Genomic DNA, 17,893 nt, shown 5'->3' with positions numbered 1-17,893 from the left:
AACGGTTTGCTCTCTGTCCAGTGGGCGGTTCAACTCGAAGGATTTCTCGATAAAATAGGGCTTGGTTGACCTCGTGATGCAGTTAAAAATGATTTTAAAAATGGAATTAGAAGATTCCTTATGATTGGCCTTAAAATTGTTAGTCATAGGATAGCTTGAAAAAATTTTACATTAGATCATCCCCCTTTTAAAATTCTGAGTAATCTTTAAATCTACTTGAATACGTACAAGATTTTCCGTTTGTGGGCGTGGCTGTGATTCCTTTTCTCTCCACAGACTTAACTAATTTATAACAACTTGTTACATTTCATATAACACTTTTCCTTTTGTTGGCTTTTCCCTGGATTCCATCGTAAAATCTACCAGGATAATTTTGACGAGACAATTTACAACCCCCATCAGTTGTCACTCGTAAAAGAGTATCTCTAAAATGTTCTACAGACGACACACATAGCGTCAATTTCAGTTTACCTCAAGTAAGACATTCTCGACATCACTGACTATTTCGCAGGTTAATCTCTACATATTCTAGTCAGCCTTAACTAGTTTTACAGCCACACCTGGCCACAATGCCTTCAATAATTTCCATATACGGCTGCTTGCGCTTGCCAGTCATCGATGCTACATCCAGTTCTAAGGCTGCACAGATGTTCTGCAGTGTTCGTATCGAAAACTTCGCCAGCCTAGACTAACCTACGATCTCACAGATGTTGTATGTTTCGTACATGATGGGATGCTGAAGAGCTAATGCTTTCGTTACTTCGTTGGACATTTCTTCGATTGCCTTCTCTGTTATCAGCTCATTCCTTTCTAGTTCTTCCTCCTCACTGGATTTTTCCACACTATAAGTTTTCTTTGCTGACAAGCGAGAAAAAAATCCTGCTATTTGTAGTGGTGTGAGATAGTCGCACTTGTCGAAGATATTAAAGCCATCACTATGCTTTACTCTTCGCATTGCCTTTGAGACGCTCGTTGGATCTGCCTTTTGCCCAGTGCGTTCTCCAACTTGAAAGACTTCAGTCAGATAGTTTTTCTGCCCCACCGTGAGATTCTTTCTTTGTACTCCTGCTGACTTAAGAGCCCATCCCATTGGTAGCACGGAGCCATCATCCTCCACTGACTTAGATGCACCTTCATCAACTATTTCTGGTAGGACGCCAGCACCACGCTCCAGTTTCGTGGCGTACATGGTCATTGCCTTGTCGTACAGTGTTTCCTGTTCCAGGGCATACTTGTGTTTACCACAGTCCAGATGTTTTTCTAGCGATGAGTATTGTAGAAAGGACTTGACACATCCCTCTTCTGGACAGAAAAACAGATTGCTTCCTTCGTCATTACAGCTTTCATCGTCGTCACTGTTATTTCTGTTCTGTGGGGGCTCTTCTAAAACCAGTGTTTGCTTTGGTTTACTCCTGGCTTTGGCAGTTTGGAAAGATACTTCAGCACTAGAACTCAGTTTCTGTTTGTTTAGCCGAGGAAGACTCCCAACGTGTTGGCGGAGGTTGCTCCAGGGTACAAATTTGCCAGAGCCAATTCCATAAGCCCTCCAAACATGCAAACCTTCCTGGGTGTATGCAATGTTGTTAATGAAACTAATGCCCTCCCATTTTACTGGAGTGGACTTTGCAGCAGGTTGTGGCCCGCTCACCGTCACCCGGACACCAGAAATTCCGCCAGATGACTCAATGGCCGTCATCATTTGAGAGGCTGTCTCTATGTCGTTGCCAGAATTGAGATGGGTGCGCATGTGACTTTTAATTGTCGCGGCCTTACGGTCACAAGATCCTTTTCCGCCTTGGGGATCGGAAAAGTCAAAACGCTTTAGTTCAATTGCATGCTCGCTAGCAACATGGTAGACTGAAAGTAATGTAAATGCGCAATGATAGCATCCTGCGTTATCGCTCCGCATATAAACAGAGTTGACTTCTGGCATGATTTCCTTAAGTTGACGAAAGACGTCATCAATAATGGCGAGTACAGTGACGCTATCCTGGTTACAGCTTTCGAAGGCATGAACGAAAGTAAACAATTCAGTTTCATCATTTGCATTCTTCATCAATGCTACACTGATATGCCAGGGTATGCCACGTTTTCCGAACCAGTCGCTTTGACTTTCTCGAAATTTTCTCGGCAGAAACTTCATTGCCCAGTCCATCACCACTAACACTGCCTGTGGATCAAGATTTTCCAGAATTTCATGTCTTGCGGCATCCTGATTTACAGCGCGAAGGAGATGGGCCTTCCAAGCTTCAATGCTCTGAATTGACTGTGAGATTTCATACTCCATCTCGTCTCGTTCTTCAGCGCTACAGTTAACACTGCCAATAACTGACTTGATTTCATGGAATAATGTTGGGAGAAGTTCGCATCTGTCGCATTTTGAATCGTGTTCATGAATACAGACTGTGATGTAATCGTTATCTTGAGGATAGCTGAGGGCATATGTCCGACAATGATCTGCGACCTTCGATTCTTTAGATACGTGAACCTTAGAAACACAAAAAGCTATTTAGCATATATCAATAACTGAACATGAAAGCACAATATACCAATCTGGCATTAAGAAAAACGTATACACAGGTAACTTTGGCTCTACATCAAATGCTCATAGATTCTACAATATCCTTTTCTACTTCATTTCTAACATGCTTTTCCGGGACACGACAATATAAAAAGTAATTCTACGCATTATCTATCACAGTTTTTTCGGCCACAAATTCAAGCACCCATAGTGCCAAGAAACGCAGTGTTTCATCATCACGAATATATCGAATATGTCTATCTTTGCACAATTTTACTAGTCTGTTAAATCCTTTATGGTTTATTATCCCTTTAATGTGCACTAACCATAGAAGCAAAAACAAGAAAACTAAAATATCTTAGACAGAAGCAATCTTACCTTATAGTCACCTTTTAAGTAGCGTTTCGCTAGATGAAGTTTCTCTTTCTGCACCTTAGCCCACGTGAAACCCTTTCCATAATCATCTCCAAGCTTGTCTATCACTTCTTCTAGTTCGTCAAAAGCTTTGGTGCCGGCAGCTGAAACATAGTCCAAACCTTGCAGAGATTTCCTCGTAGATGCGGAACATACACTGAGAACTTTCAATAGCGTGCTGCGACTCATTGGTACGAAGCTCACATCACTACAGTAGCTTAGATACTGAAGGACAATGTGCTCAGGGATCAAACTTCGAACAACATTGGGAACCTTTATTTCCGTATTTGTGGACAGTTTCAGAGTTTTCTCGCCAAAAGGCAAGTCTTGAATTATGTGGGTACTGTTGATGAACGACAAAAAATGATCGAGTTTCTCTGGTGCAATGTACATTCTTGTGCCTTTAACAGATTGTACGTTCGCACCTCTAGCGTGGAGTAATAAATGATGTCTAGCTATGTTAAAACGATACCTGGACAAATTAGGTATCCATCTTTGCAAATGTTTGAAATTCACCTTATCCGCCATGATGGACAAAATCTGCCTTCGAGAGCTCCAATGGTCTGCGTTGTTATAACATTCGGCCAAACATTCCATCAGAGAGGAGTCAATAGCACTTTCGTCAAGCTCTGATTTAACCAGTGAAGACAATAAAGTCTCAGTTTCCCCAGGAACAATCTCATCCAAGCATGCATTAACAACTTGCCGTACCTTTCTAGCATAAGGCCTTTTTGTCCGCTCGGAAGCTTCTGCCCATGGTGTTTCCAGGGAATGGCGAATTGGACTAATATCTCTTGAAATCAGGAATTTGTTCAACTTCTCCCTTGGCGTTACAGTTATCTCTTCAGCAAAAGATGGTTCATAGAGGAGACTACTTTCTAGTATAGGACTTGTTATTGGGGTGAAAGAGATTTCACTTTCCTCTTCTTCTTCTTTCAACTCCTCCCCCTCATCCTTCTCTTTCTAAACCACAAAACAAATGAAAAAGAAGAGAATAAGAAGGAAAATTTAAATGAAGGAGAAAAAATACAGCAAGGGAAAAGGGGGGAGAGATTACAATAGATTTAAACATCTATTACAATTTAACGAAGCGTGGTTAACTACAGAAACCAATCATTCGTTCCAGTCTCCTCACAGTTATCTTTCTTTCTGAGTTATAGTTTAGAGAGAGTATCCTGATTAAAACATGTCAAAATCCAATATGAACATAAAACTGACTTTTGTATTACGAAAGCCGGTAGCAGAGATTTTTTCGTAGTATATTTCTCTTGTATCTAGTCTCAGGGAAAATCTGCGGGAACCAGCCTATTATTCTACGCATTTTGAGGAAAAAAATTGATGTGATTAGTCCATTATGGAGACAAACAGATTGAATAGGGAGGACTTGCATGGTGTGTTTTGCCTATTACTTAACAGGATGACCGAAGGCAAGCTGACTATAAATAGCGTAATGTGGATCAAAGCTTACCAGATTCAAGTTTTCCATCTGCATTAACACACTGGCGTCAGTGGAATGAGAAGTCGAACTTACTATGGCTGACGACTCTTTTTCTTCTGCTACAAGCAGCCTGAGGGTTTTCCGACAAGATGCGCAAATACCTAAGAAAATTAAAGTCAAAGGCTTAACTCAAAGTCAATATTTTTAAGGAAACGAAGAGAGGTCACTACAGTGAAACAAAGTTTGCAAAATGCAAACTTACCCGAGCCTATTTGAAGAAATACTCCAGTTTTCTTTAAAATTATTTGTGAATCAATTTTCCCGATTCCTCGGTCACATTTTGGCCACTTTTTCCCTCTTCTGTCATGATTGGACAATGCCTCTGGAACTCTACACCTCGCAGTGGATCCTCGCCTCCAGCCCAAACCAAGCTTTTCGCGATGTAATGGACAAATGGTCATAGAATTTATGTTTGCAGGTTGAGTAAATAGTGCTGCTCTGCTGAGGATAAGGTCAACTTCGTCCATTGGACCGGAAAACCCCAGGCTGGCTGTGTGGTTCGAAATTGCTTTTGAACAGGCCAGTAAAGGGATAATTTGTGTTTCTTTTTTCCTGTCTCTCGTGTCAAATCCACACATTCCTCCTATGATAGACTTAAAAGAACAGCACACCTCCATATTCACGCAATGATCACGCGTCGCAACTCGCTGTGTTTACAAACGTTTCACTAAAGCTGTTACAAAATGAAGATTCTACTTTTGGACTGCAAACAAATTCTCTCCGTTCGCTCAAAACAAACAAAAACTGACACCCGTTAGTACTGACATTCTGAATTAAATTTATTTGAAAAAAAAGTGATAGAGACGGCGTTTTTATCATTTCACAAGGTTTTTCCCCAGGGCAACGCCGCAATTTTTTTTTGTTTCCTCGGGTAGATTTCACTTGAATGAAGCGGTATTTCACAACACCCACGTGATAACATATGTTTTTGACTTGAGGTCTCTTGGTTCCGCTTTGGTTTACTGCTCAGTTCAAAACTAATGTTTCGGCAAAGAAGACTTACGACCCGGACTTATGAAAGGCACTCCGATACCATTTTTGAGGAAAATGGAGGCAGTGAAAACGAACAACATAAACCAACATCCAAAGCATGCAAAACAAACAACGCCACCATGCCGCTATCATGTCATGGGAAATTATTTTCAACGATTGGTTCACGAACCAAACGAGACCTGCAGAAATACAGTTTTCTTCCTCATTGATTTGAAGACAAAAAGGTTAGATTCTGTACGTTAAAATAGACCTCGACTTAATGTATTCTGCTTAACTTTTTAGGTGCTTCTGTCAAGTGTAGTGTGCGTGCAGTGTTGTGTCACGTTTGGGACAAGTTGAAACACCGAAATTTATCCAACTTTAAAAATCAATTTCTTCGCTCTGAATCATTTCCCCAAAAAATCCTTTGGCACTCTAAAAGAACAACTCTTTGACTTTTAAACGCTAGGTTTTCAACGAATTATATGCAGTACCACGAGCTTAAATAATAGGCTAATTTTAGATAAGTTTTCTCTATAAAAATAGCTCGGGCAAATTAAATTAGATTTTAAAAGGAAATAGCCGAGAATTGATAAATATTGCTTTAACGGTATTTTTTGACATCGGTCAACAATATGTGGTAGATTTTATTGCTCTAGAGTGTTTTACTTTGTAACGCGAGGCGTCGTTAATCGCTCTAAATTTCACATTGAAAAGGCGGCGTTTTCACAAAATTCAGTGATTATCGATTTTCTCGAAAACTAATCGATACTTAGTAAAATGAACTATGCAGTGTTTTGTTTTACATTAAGGTCTACCTAAAATGAGATTATGGGCCGAGTTGATTTTTGAGCTGTTGCCACGAAATTTTGAAAATGTTTGATTTTTGGTAACATTTGCTCTTAAACCTCACAACCTTCAAAAACGACAACAACGTTGTCGCAATTAATGTTGAATTGACTGTGACAGTGCACAATTTATTGTTTTTGCTTTGCATGGATTCGCAAATTAGTTAAGCAGAATTTAATCGAAAGATCTGATTGGTTATATTCTCGAAAAAGGGTTTGTTTTGTGCACTGTCAAGGCCAAAAATGAAACAAAAAGACGTGTTGAGTTTCATAACCATCTCTATGCATTAACAATGGTTGACATTTTCCCGCTGGAGTTAGTCACAGTTAACACCATGAAACTTGGTCTTCATCAGCAGTTTACTTAGACTCTATTACCAGCCACTGTTTCCTTCGTACGGTTTCCTTCATTGTGTAACACTACCGAACACTTCCGTTACCTCCGGTTTCTAAAGTTTTCCTGAGGGTTTGGTTACTAAGCCATCCCAGGTAAGTACGACACATGGCATGGACAACATGGCGGACAGTTTGAGAAAGGAATTTTTGTTTTACTGGAATCACATCACCCCAATGCCAGGATATTCAAAGCACTGGGAAGTTTGGAAAATGAATACAAACACCTTTGAACCAAACATGTTTTTGTAAGGCACTATTTTACAAGAACCGTAAACACAGCGGTTTTGTAGATTGCCAGCCTAGCCACGACTTGGAACGGACCTAAATTTATTTCTCTTCAGAACCGAGTTGCTGATTTTTTAAGGAACATACATCTGTCCATAAAGACACAAACAATAAGTGTTCGTTTTCGTATTGTTTATTTCCATTGAATTGGTGTACATGCATTAAATTGCAACCGTGTGGGTTTCCATATTTTGGTTCATTATTAATGTGCAAGTTCTTGATATAATACCAAAACAATTATTTGCCTTAGGTAAAATTCACCGTCAAACAATCTGAAATTGGGCCACATGTGTCACCCTAGACTATTTGGTGCTTTTTGCCAGTTAAATACGCTTTGTGAATCAGTTAACAAAATTGGACCATTTTTTGAAAGGATGGGATGGGTGGGCAAACACCCAACAAACATTCTGCACAAGAAATTATGGGACAACTGAGCCACTGCTGTGTGCTTCATTAAGATTCATGTTCATTGTGACAATTATTGATGATCACAGATGTTCCAACTATTTAATTAAATGGTATGGTCTCTAAGAAGACAAATGAGAACAGAGATCATAAGTATTCTAGAAAACCATTGAGTTGTATCATTTCTGGATTACCTTTTTTTCTAGAAATCTTTCTTCACTCAGGTGTATAACAGTGGAAACTTGTTGTAATTCTAAAACAACATCCAGCATTTTAAAGAGAGTTATTTGCATTTTACTAAAGCTTCAAAAGAAAGAAAGGTGGACTATCATGATGTAATGGCCAATTAAAAACTAGCAGTGAAAACTCTATTAAACAGACACTCTCAGGGCTTTTCTAGGAGGTCTATAAAGCCTCAACAATATTTGGTAGTGACTTTTTTACAAATTTAAATTGTGGATGACAGTCGTATGGATAACAGAAAAATTGAATCTTAATTTAAAGCTAAATGTGCATGCATGGACTAATCACTGATCAATCGCCTTCATCAAGTATGCTATTAATACTGCAATGCAAGTCTGCTTAATAGAAGTTTTTAACAAACATTACCAAAATAAAATTTAGAGACACTGATTTTGGGACCAAACTTAGTGTCTGCTTAATAAAGGATGTCCCCTTAATTGGGGGTTTGCTTAATAGAGGTCTCACTGTATATCAAAACACTAATCTCAAGTCATCTTGTCACTGCAATAACAGTTTCTCTCTTATAAATTGTTTCTCCCAACGCACAATGAGATTTGATTCTCTGAACTGGCATGAAGCAGGCAGGTCCAAATACATCAAACATGTTACACCAGATTGCCACTGGGAGTCCATATGAATAGCGTTCAGGATGTACAGAATACCAGTTGACCCGTGCCATGTAAAATAGGCATCTGCGTTCTGATGAATTAGGCAATGTTGATTTGATCTTTACACAGTGCCGGAATAATGTTAACACTTGTCCTGGTATAATATTGTCAGATCCTGTGTCGCAGGCCAGTGACCCTTCAGATCCTGCCCAGTTTGCTACAACAAAGGAATTTCTTGCGGTCTGGCTTTGCAGTGATCCATATAGCTCTGATCCAATGGATTTGAATTGTGCAATAGTAAAGGGCATTTCAATAGTGGTTGTCTAATCAAGGTCCAAAAATTTCTTATACACTGATTTCAGCACATTTAAATCCTCACTGTCAAGTGCAGCATCTTTAGGTGAAGAGGTTGCACAGATACAATTATTTTTGTCCACTGTCCAACTGCAGGAATGCAAATCACCAACTGATACTTCTCTGTGTTCCGGAAGACTAAGGTATTGCTCTATTGGCTCCTGAGTATCCTTGACTGACCCTGAACCTTGGCAATTGTCAAAAAACTCCTTAAAAGTGTCCTGGTACATCTCAGACTACTTGAAGTCTTTAATTTTACTTTGCATTAAAAACTTTTTCATCAGCTGAATTTGTGTGGAAAGAGCCCAGGATACCATTAAATCTTTCAAAACTAAAGCACCCAAAGGCATGAAATGGACCATAATCTAGTAGGCACTCCTTTATGTGTCCATGTAAATGCATGTTAGGAGTGACCAGTTCCTGTCCATATAGTTTCTCGAACATTGTGCAAAATTTCATCAAATACGAGTCCCCTATTTCAATATCATCATCTGTCAGGACTCTCTTGCCCAGTGTCTTGCACGCAAGGACAAAATGACGCCAACACTCCAGGTGATTATCAGGCAGAAGTCCTTTGAGAGCAAATATTGAATAAATACTGTCCAGTTTTTCCACTGATCTGCAGTGAATCCTCAAAAGAACAGGAAATCTTTCCAGGTATGCACCCAATATCTTGTGGCACTGTCATCAACCAGTTCTTGAATTCTTTGAAAGTCTTCATCGCTTATGAAGTCATTTTTCTCATTCAGCCATACATTCTTCATCATTTGCTTGGCTGTCCCGAGATACAGATTATGCATTTGGTCCACCACAAAGTAACGTATACAGTGAAAGTATTCTAGTTCTTGCAAAACTGAATATCTGGCGCCTAACTGAGAACAAAGTTTCTGTTGAGCTGCAGGGCTACTTTCACCCAGTGTCCTTTTCGCTGAGCACTTCTCAGGAGTTTCTAGGGGGCCAACTTTCACGATCGAAATCACTGAAATTAAGTCCTTGTCTGGACGAAAAATCTTTCTTACATCGAGAACATCCCTGTGATGTCATGTGTCAAAGGACTCCTACAATTTTCCGTGTAGCAGGGATATCTGATCAAACACATATTAGCCCCACTTTGATTGCCCGTTTAAAGAAACTACCATGAACAGCAAAACGCTCTTTACAGGCCCAGAGTGTCTGCAACTCCTTGACAAGTGGTTCAACAAAAGTGTTCACAGTTGGTTTTGGTTCTGAAGGCCAAGGTAAAAGGCCAACAACAATAATATTCTCAGTTTGTACCTTTCGTGGCGAGACAGATTAAGTAGGACAAGATAGACTACTCCAACAGATCCAGGAGAATGCTTGTATGGCCTAAACCAGCCAACATTAAGCATAACAGCCAGGCTGTTACTGTGAAAAAGAAACCCAGCTTACGAAAGCTCCTTCCAGACGTTTTCTTGATATATGTCTGTTTTGACATTGCCAGGGAAGATCTGCTCTCTCCATTCCTGGCACTTCATCCAAAATCCAGGTGTACCAAGGAGTTGTTGCAAAGACCTTATAACAGAGTTATAAGGATACACCATCTATGGATAAAGAAAAGTCTTTGTTCCAGTGCGAACAGTCTTCAGGAGTAATTCATCACAAAGACCTAAGCAATAAAATGTTGATAAATTAAGAAAACAGTCAGAGGAACTGTGAAGTATACTTTTATATTTTCAAAAAATCAATACTTTTTTATTTCATTATATTTCTCTTTCCTTCAGACTCACGGTTGTAAATCATTTCCCTATTACACAATCTGAAAAGTTAATACTTGATCGATACAAAGCTTGCCAAATGACTGGGAACCAAAATGACAATGTTGCACTGTACCATGATATACCAAGATTATGTTCATTGCTACAGTATTGTCTATGTGAAATGCAGAGACTTGACAGTAATGTCAAGGGTTAAGGGTGGAGAGATTGAACATTTTGACGAATAATTAAAATTTAGATGAGATTTGGCTAGGTAGCAAGAATGGTGATTTCACTCAGCATTTTAGCAATTTATTGTTACACTGTACTTGTTGGAAAATATTCCAGACCAGCCCTTTTCCATTTTTGTTTTTAAACACAGTTCCCTTTTTTTTCCCTCAAAAATTATCTGTAAGAACCCTGGGAACATTATATCTATTCATCATGTCATAAGTGTGGGAGAGAGAAATATTCATCATTTTCCACGCTTGTGACATGATAAACATCACATCCTTCTCATTTTACTCACAGATTAAGTTTTATCTTTTTTTTTTTCAAATCTGAGTTCCAACTTTAACTAAACACTATGTGACCCAAGTTTTAAGCCTTAATTTCAAAAAGACAACTTTTTATTTTAACTGGAATTTTCCTATTTAATGGTCTGCCATTACTAACTTTAAAATCTTGAGAGAGCTGGATTGAGGAGAAAATGACGAGAAAAGCTCACTAGTATAAGAATGCAATGAATTTGTACATGACTGAATTGATATGCAGCATGTGAGTTTCACGCTTTCAGAATTTTTAACTCCTCTTTTGCATACATAATAAACTACGTTTACACGCTGAAATTTTAAGCTATCGAGTGAATGACGTTACTTTTCCCTAGATCCAACCCACTGAGGTCCAGTCAGTCAGTTTGAATGTGAGTAATGGCAGACCGTGAAATCCAAAACTTACACAAAGTAAACAGCCTTTGGTTGAAAATCAGAGCTCAAAATTTTGCCCTCAAATAGGCGCTGCCCTTGAGTAAGTGTCGCATCAAAACGTGGGAAAATTTAATAAGCACTTTTTCAAGTAAATAGAGTACACTGTACATATGTAAGTCAGGGTCAACCCAGGGGAACTGCTATACTGATATACCTGAAAATAATTACCCAATATACACAAAATTAGGACATTGCCATAAAGGAAAAAATTGCTCTACATGAAAGGGATTTTAACTTACAATTCAATATCTATTGAGTATTCTACCCATATTTCTTCGCAAAATACTGTACCTACCTACATGTAATTTGAAACCCCCTGTATATGGTGTACCCAAAATCCTGGCTGATGCCCTGGTAAGTTACACTATATACCCTGCTAGAGTTAATCAAGCTACAAGAACATTATTTTTTGTACACTAAGGAAACAGTCTCACCTCGTCTACTTCTACGTGGGTGATTTGACGATGGCACAAACTTGCAACGGGCTGACACTTCTCTTCCGCAGCGCTTCTGCATGCATTCTTTATAGTCATACAGATTTTTGCACTTAGGGCAGACAACATACTTTATGAAGTTATCATTGTTTAACAGTCCAAGATGTTTCCTCAGCTTGTAAAGGGTGTTTGGTGAACGTTTACCAAGCTCAGCAAAGCAACTGTTCCCATCAAATGTTCCAACTAACCATAGAAACCGGCTCAGAAATTTAAGAAGGATTTCAACAGCTGTGTCTGTACAGAAAATCCAGACTGCCAAGATAATAAAAGCAATAAAAGCCAAAAAATAAGGGCTCCACATTTATCTGAGGGTGTCGAATTCTCCTTGACATTTTCCCCTTCTTCTTCCTGGTCAAAATCCTCAAGATCATGGCCCTCTGAAGGGTCATTCCACTTCTCGTTCACTGAATCATCAGTGTCCACAGGACTCCACTCAGCATTGTCTGTTAAATCGTCTTCATCATCCTCGATATAGTCCAGGTCTTCTTCATTAAAGCGGTTCCTTAACCTCTCTCTAAGTCTCCTGCGGATCTCTGGGGACAGTAACCGTCCTGATTCACAGTGAGATTCATCATGATCAACATCAGCTCCTTCCACGTCCTTCTCATGGCATGAACTAGGATCCTCGCTTTCTGTTTCAGAGTTTACGTTCGCATGTGCACAGTCGATTTTGATCTCTTTCGCCAATGAAGCATTGAAACCCTCGTCAGGAGATGCACTTATTTCTGGGCAAACATGCGATCTTGATTCAGAATAAGAGTAGCTGTTTCCACATTGCAAACACTGAATTCAGCGTCTCTTTCTTCTTTCAAACTTTCGCAGAGAACTTCTTTTCGGCATTGTAATGTTTTCCAAAAGCAACACGTAAATGATCCAGAGTTAGAGAAATGTGTGAAAAATGGTGTAATCCAAGATGATGGCCAAAAATACTTAGAGCTCTAAAAATGACAACCAATAACATAAATGGACCAATCACAACGCTTGTTTTAGTTACGTGAACAAATTGTCTACAAGGACCACGGGAAAACCACTTGGGTCTTTGAAGATTCTTGATAACAGTGTGACCGCATCGCACATCACTTCTCGCTGAATTTTAGCTGAACGTTCCATTGATCGAGCAAGAAATGGCAGCTATGCGGAACACCAATACGTCGGAATTCAGGTTGGTTCTGAATAAACTGAAAGATGTCCAGGAGAAGTTGGAAAAGAGTGATCAATCGGCAGTAGCAAACCAGTTGACTGACATCAACGCCTTGTTAAGAATCATGGAAGGGAACCAAAGCGATTTTTCTGATGCGGTATTTCAGACCTTGGCATGGATTCAGGCTACCATGGAGAGGGGATTTAAAGCCATGGACGAGAGGGTTGCTGCTCTTGAAAGTAAAATAGTTGGTTGTGACTCAAGTCTTGCCGAGGGAAGCAGTAGTGATGCTGGAACTCCACGAAGTTCTTCTAGGAAATGAAAAATCCCTCGACAGAGTATCTTGAATCCAAGATGGCGGAACATGCCTGACAAGGCTGCGTTTTCAGCGAAATTTATTACAGTTTTTTGAAGCGGTTTTTATAGATATACACATTTTAAAGTTTTAAGTGTATTAACTCCAAAATCGTGCGTCAAGAGAATAACAAAGACAGAGAATTCAAGCAATTACTGCAGAGATAAAAATTCTTGAAGTATATTAAATATGGTCAGCATTGTGGGGGTAGGGGAGAAACGTTTGGTTTTTGACGTACAAGGCTGCCATGTAGGAGGAAATTTGCTTCATTTAGAAGGCAGGCCTGGTCTAATGCCCCACTATTCCCTGGGCTACGGGGCTTCCCACTGACTAGTGCATTAGGATACACTTTGCTGTGCATGCTATCTTTTGATACCAGATTCTCTTCTGTAGAAGGTAGTCGTCAACTTTGCATCAAACTAGATCTTATTGTTTTACATTTATGATAGTCACAGTAGGTGAAAGGGCAATTAACGTGTAGGCATAACTTACATATCAGACGTAGGGGAATCGACCCTGGACGTAGAGGGTTTGGTCGTAGGTGAAACGACCGACATTCCCTCCAACATACAGTTTGTTGTTCTTTACAGGGCTAGTTTGCTGTTTGTCAAACCTTTACTTTGTCAATGTCTTACCGCCAAATTCCCAATTTGTCTGAGTGACCAGTACATGTAGTTTTCAAAGGGAAAGCTTTGGAGGGTCTTTAAATTAAAGTATCAGTTGTTTATTCATATCATCTATAATCAACTTTAAGTAGGCTTTATAATCTTTAATCTTAAATTTAACTTATTGCTCTCTATTGTTGATCATTTCCAGCACTATATCCAGTCCAAAATGGATCAGCTGGGACTCTCGTGGAACACAGAGAAGAAGTAAGTTTTGTTTAGGGCCTGTTCGCACTTCACCAAAAAATGTTGTTTGTCGTTTACAAAAAATTTGCATTTTTGGTATCCCAAATTTTTTGTCTCTGTTTGTGCATTTGCCTGGGGTTGACAGATTCTGTGGTCAGGGTAGTGTTATTATTCTATCCTTCACTTGCCAGACAGGCGAGTAAAGTGTTTTGGGGACAATTTTTAATGCATAAATCGTTCTAGGGAAAAAAGCTCAGCTCAGGTACAAATTAAAAAAAATGTTTGTAGTTACTCTATTACTGTAAGCTGAGCTTTCCTTAGGCAGTATGCAACGACAAAAACAAAACACAAGTTACAGTAAAAACCCACCTATAAGAACTTTTAAGAAACCTGTTAGGCTAAGACAGTTCATTTAGACCCCTTTAAATAAGAACCTGTTTTAGCCTACAACTTTGAATTGTGTTCTTATTTTGAAAAATTCAGTCAAACACTGAATACACAAGTTTAATAAATAAAAGGCTCTACCAGAAACATGTTTGTCCCAGCAGCAACACAGTACCATTGTTTAAATGTTGTTTTTGTTCTGTTTATCTTGCAAAGCTTTGTACAAACTTCACAAATGGCACAAATAGGCCACACCCACCAATGACAAATGCCTCATTATTTTATTCTATTTTCAAAATAAGAACCTGTTTGAGAACCTTAGTACAGTCTTTAGCCTAATTTTCCAGTTCAGCACCATTCGATAAGAACCTTCTTAGCCTAGTGTGGAAAAACTTGGTTCTTGTGTGCAGGTTTTTACTGTACCTTTATCGAGCACATATTGTTACTGTAGTATTCAATATATGAATAACATTACTTATTGAAGATCCTTAATTAAAGATCTTTAGTAAGAGTAGTAAAGATCTACAAAGATCTTAACAAGATCCTCAAAAGGTCTTTTAAAATCCTTGAAGATCCTTGAGGATCTTTGGCAAGAATTTTGAGGATCCTCTAGGATCTGGCAAGCTCCTGGAGAATCTTTAAGGATCTTGGCAAGGAATTTTGAGGATATTTTTTAAGATCTATTTTAGGATCCTTAAAGATCTTTATGAAGATCTTCACCAGGGATGCCCATGGCATTTTTATTGTGAGTTCAGTAACTGTTGAATGATAATTTAACTATTTTTCTAACAGGGAGAATGAACCACCCAATCAGACTGTAGTTACCACCATTTTAAAGGAGGTTAAAGAAATTGAACAAATTAAAAACGATTCTCTCTGTACCGAGAGGCGAATTCTAGGTATGTTGTCATTTTTTTCTCATTACTCACTGTAAATTATACGTACTGTAAGTTATGGGCCAAGGTTTTTCCCCTTCGATTTGTGGGTCAGCATATTTGTGTAGTATGTTTTGTAAATACCTATCCTCTGGATAGTGATATTGACTTGTCTGGTGGATAGCTTTATCTACAACAACTGAAGCCAGACCTTTTTCTCCACAAAACCCTTTCCAGTTTTAGCAGGCAGTTCAGTACCTCTAAATCAACCAATCACAGCACTCGGAGTTTCTCTATTCTCCCTTTCTGTGTGGGTTCTCCCCCCTTCCCAATTCTTTTTCCTTGCCATTTTTTCCTCCATCTTTGAAGGTCCTTCATGGGTAATATCTTTTTAAATATTTGGACTGATATTTTCCCCTCCATGAATACAAAATTAATGGCAAAATGTCTTCGACTTGACCAAAGATTTAAGTGCCCTTGCCCCCATGATTGGATTTTAGCTTGTTATTTTATTAACTGTAAGTTCAAGTCAGAGTAATATAGAGTTGGAATAGCTGTTGAACGTTTTCAAGAGCTGAACAAATAATATTTTTCTTCTAGATGCAATTTCTCAAAACTACTGTTCCAATAAAAAAAAGGAGGCGTCAGTTGGACAATGAAACCTATGAACAGTATCAGAAAGAGCAGAAAAGGAGACAGAGAATCAAAAGAGTAAGGGTCTCTATTATGTATACACAATATGGACAATTTTGTCTTTTTTTAAAAACATCTCAATTGCCTTTACATGAGGAAGAATCTTGTTAGTCCTTCAGGTGCCATCCTGGGAAGCATGCAGACTTCGTCTGCTGGGCAATTTAGCAGCATGCAAACTAATATTTACACATAATCATTTTGATGAAGACATGTTGTGTTCATTCAGAGGTACAATGAAGGAAGGTGTTATGTTGGAAAGCAGTTATTGGATTTAGTGCTCATTTCTCTTTCTTATTTTTTTAGAAACTGAAGAAAAGACTGAAAGGTGTATCAGAAGAAGAAAAGAATACCAGACTGTATGAAAGCTTACATCCTAGCCTGATGTCGTCAGATGAATCAGACCAGGAAGAGGAGACACTGCTTAGCAGGCCATTAGGATGGAGGGCAGAGGAAGTGTCAAACTTCTTTCAAATGCTAGATATTAGATATAGGGCATCTATGTGTAGTCAGCAAAGGCGACAATGTGCAAATAGGAGAGTTGGTCCAACACTTCATAAAGAGTTGAAATACTTTATATCTGTTTAATTTTCTTTTCAATAACATCACAATGTTTCTTTCCCCAAAGTGTCTTTAATGTTCATATCAATTCAGAAAGACTTAAAACATTTTAATATACTGAATTTTTCTTAAATGCAGTTTTTTATTTTCGAAATGTACATACTTCAGTCACGTCATAGTGTTTCACATATTTTCTAAATGTTTTTCATACATGTCTGCCATGCAACTCTCCCAGTAGTGCTTGATCATTTTTAAATTAGTTTAAAGATCAAATAAACTGTACATGTGCAGTACACATATCTAATAAGTAATATTCTCCAAGTCTTGTTTTCATATCAAGCATTTATTAATTCTATTCCGTCACCGCACTGAGGGCTCACATGAGATAGTACTGCACCTCCGCAAACTCAGCGTGTTGCCGCCTTTGAAAGCGAACTGAAGTCAGCACCTAATTTGATTTCTAAAGATTGTTGTTGTTGTCTGTAAAGTGATAATTCGACTAATGTTGAGCCTAAGGGCAAGAAAGACAACTTAAAACGGAGAAATGCGACTTCTACAGCCGAACATATCGAAGCGAATGTTGCAGTTGTTGATGGCGCCGTTGGCGCCAAAACTGACCTACAAGAGTTGACCGCTTCGTTGAAACAAGGATTTGCCCACATGTCTCACAATTTATCTAAGACTATTGCAGAGTCTTTTAAACTGTTCCAGTGAGAATTGGAAATACAGTACGAAGACATATCAGGTGTAGAACAGGAGGAAACTCATCAGACCACGAATGACCACGAGATCAACGGCGAGCCCCCTGCAAAGAAGAAGAAAGATACTAAAACTACAAGCATGGAGGAAGCTGTGACAAAGCTAACTGATTCAGCCGGGGCTCAGGAAACGCTTTCTAATGAAGCAAATTTTGAAGTGCTTAATAGCTTAAAGCAAGAGCTAAACAAAGAGGAAACGGGTCCAAGAGTTCATGCAGAGCTGGCCAATGTGGTTAATGCCATGGTCAAAGAGGGCCTGCTGGAAGAGAAACTTCAGGAAAAACTGAATAAGTATCACAGACCAGAGAACTGTGAATCGTTGACAAAAGTCCGAGTAAACCAGTCAATATGGGATCCTTTAATAACTCCAGCAATTCGATCGCAAGATGTTAGACTGCAAAAGGTGCAGACATCCATCTTTAAGGGAACGTGTGCATTGACTACTATGATCGACAAATGCCTAGATCATATCCCGTGCTTCAAAATGGAAATGACCTGTTAAAATTGGCAACAGATGCGCTAGCTTTGTTTGCTAATGC

At 38.9% G+C, this 17,893-nt stretch overlaps 3 pseudogenes; 2 read left to right on the top strand and 1 right to left on the bottom strand.

Annotated features, from left to right (window-relative positions):
- Positions 1-8,072: 8,072 nt before the first annotated feature.
- Positions 8,073-12,579, bottom strand: LOC138001458 (uncharacterized; annotated as a pseudogene).
- Positions 12,580-12,863: 284 nt separating this feature from the next.
- Positions 12,864-16,623, top strand: LOC138001457 (uncharacterized; annotated as a pseudogene).
- Positions 16,624-16,807: 184 nt separating this feature from the next.
- Positions 16,808-17,893, top strand: part of LOC138001456 (uncharacterized) — a 1,446-nt pseudogene continuing 360 nt past the window's right edge.

Source organism: Montipora foliosa, chromosome 4, assembly GCF_036669935.1.
Source record: "Montipora foliosa isolate CH-2021 chromosome 4, ASM3666993v2, whole genome shotgun sequence".
Taxonomy (NCBI): domain Eukaryota; kingdom Metazoa; phylum Cnidaria; class Anthozoa; order Scleractinia; family Acroporidae; genus Montipora; species Montipora foliosa.
The sequence above is the reverse complement of the archived record's forward strand: the minus strand, read 5'-3'. Positions and strand labels throughout refer to the sequence as shown.